Source organism: Vombatus ursinus, unplaced genomic scaffold, assembly GCF_900497805.2.
Source record: "Vombatus ursinus unplaced genomic scaffold, bare-nosed wombat genome assembly UNPS02014830.1, whole genome shotgun sequence".
In the NCBI taxonomy this organism is placed as follows: Eukaryota; Metazoa; Chordata; class Mammalia; order Diprotodontia; family Vombatidae; genus Vombatus; species Vombatus ursinus.
In genome coordinates, this window is record NW_020954608.1 from 1750378 (window position 1) to 1753060 (window position 2683).

Below are 2683 nucleotides of genomic sequence, written 5' to 3' on the forward strand. Positions count from 1 at the left end.
CCCTGCCCTCAAGGAACTTTCATTCTAGTAAGGGAATGACAGTAAGGTCTTTTAGTGTGGTGCAAAAATGCCCTATACACCTCAACTTGGCCCTTGGGACATCATCATATTGTGTAGTGCAGTGTTTGATATAGACTAGATTATTTCCCAAAGTGAAAAATCCATCACCTATTTCTTTCCTATTTATCCCCCAGGAAGACCCAAATTCAAATTCAGCTTCCTACACTTACTAGCTGTGTGATTGTGAGCAAGTCATTTAACTTCTATTTGCCTCAGTTTAAGAAGTCAAGGGAATATATATATATAGTTGGGTTCATAGATTTAGGGCTAGAAGGGGTAGTAGAAGCCATAAAGTCTAATCTTTTCAGTTTACAGATGAAGAAACTGAGGCACAGAGAGGTTAAATGACTTGTTCAGGGCACAGAACTAGTGTCTGAGGCATTAGTTCCAGACTCTTAAATCTAGTGCCCTAGAGAATCATACAAGAAATGGTGGCAATACAAAAGAGCTTTGGTCTTTTAAAAGGTAAATATATTTATTTGTAAAATGCAGACTACTTCTCAGTCTCACAGTTCAATAAATGAGGTATTTCTGAATGAAGAACTTCCTTATCAGAACCTCAGTATTTCACACCTACTTTTTCACACTTAAAAAAAAATTTTAAATGTGGCTTGGATCATGCACAGACTTTCAACTAAGTAGAAAAGTCCCCCCCCCCATTTCATCCTCCTGTTATAGCTGAAGAATTGAAGAGAAATGTGAGAACTAAATTATTCAGGGGTATATTCTGGGTTCAAACTTAAAATAGAAACCAGGTATCAGGAGATGCTCAGACTCCTGATTTATTAACCAGTCATAGTCAATTATCTGATTGACTTCTTTTTGTTGGGGGTGGGGATACAAAACTATTATTTTATCACATATGAGGAAGTCCCAGTGTGGAACTTGCTTGTATAGATGCATGCTGCCAATAGTTCTGTGTTGTCTGTCCTTTGTTTCTGAAGAGGATTAATGACATCATGTGTCTTGACTTGGGTGTAAATTGGATTTTAATGGAGCAGAGTTGCACAAGATAACTTAGAGATTCATAGTTAATTGTGTTGGAGATGCGACTTGAACCCAGATTTTCCTGACTCCAAATTTCTATCTACTATGTCATTCTGCCTTTTTTGTTGCTCATGATCTGGTACATTTTCATGCAAAAATAATGACATAGTAATATATTTGTTTGAATATCATGGCATATTAATGTATGGCACATGTTAATGTCATGATAAACTTAATTAAAAAATAATTGGGCAATATGATCAGTATGATCAGTAGACCTAGATACTTCATGACTTCCTGAAAAGGGAAAAACTTTCTCATTTTGGTACCAGGTTGGTTTGTTATTCTCATTAATTTTGTAGATGTCAAGTGCCAAGAAATTTTGTAACTCTCTGTTAAATCACTTCCCACATAAGGGATAAACAGCTCCTGCTTGTGTATGTGACTCCTGGCAGTTATATTTGTGGTGGAAGAGGGATAAGGGGCACTTAGAAGGGATATAAAAATAGTACTCTGAGAACATGACTGCTTGTCAGGTGCTAGGGGCTGAAGGAAAGGGGACAGGATTTACAGAGCAGTCATTTACAATCTCTTCCTCCCCAGTTGCTGCAGGATGGTGGTGTAACTTAAGAGACAGTGCCCATATTTAGAGCATTAAAAATAAACAAGCAAAATGTCCCCCAAATCCAAGGACTAGGTGGGAGTAAGTGGCATTTTTTCCTAGCAGCTTTTTATTTTCTCTCTTTGCTTGTCTTTATTGCCGGCTATAAGTTAATAAAATCTTTGAATTCTTTTTTAAAAGAAAATCATGAACTTGGTGAATGCTTTCTAAGAAGCAATATGGTATTTTTCAAAGGCTCTTTATGTATATCTGTCTCTGAGTGCACATGTCTCAGGGCATAGGTACTTATATTGTCTCATAATCATTTAGGAGGCAGTGTGATTCAATAGAAAAAGCACTGTCCTGGAGTTAGAGAACCTGGGTTCAACTCCCACCTTATTAACTGTGACCTTGGGCAAGTCACAACCTCCCTGGGTTCATTTCCAAAGTACAGGGGGTTAGAATCTCTGCAGCCCCTTCCAGCTCTAAATCATGCTCTCTGTCTCTCCTCTCTCCTTAAAACCTCTTCAGTAAAACTGATTTGAGCAGTAAGGCCCTCAGCCTGAGAACACACGTAAACTAAGACTTAACTGACCCAGAGACCAATATTGCTCCCACACTCATCCACTTGATTATTGTGGCACAGAATTCAGTTTCCTGGGTTTCTGCCCCTCATTTCTCATTAGACAGCTCAGAAAATACCCTCATTTTCTTTTCTTTTCTTTTAGTATTTTATTTTTCCTGAGTTAAATGTAAAAACAATTTTTAACATTTGTTTTTAAAACTTTGAATTCCAAATTCTCTCTCTTCCCACTCCTCCCTCATTGAGAAGGCAAGTGATTTGATATAGTTTATACATGTGTAGTTATGCAAAACACTATCATAATAGTCATGTTGTGAAAGAAAACATAGAAAAAAAAACCTTAAGAAAAATGGAGAAAATATAAAGAAGGTATGCTTCAATCTGCATTCAAACACCATCAGTTCTTGGTCTGGGGAGGGATAGCATTTTTATCATAAGTCCTTCAGAGTTGT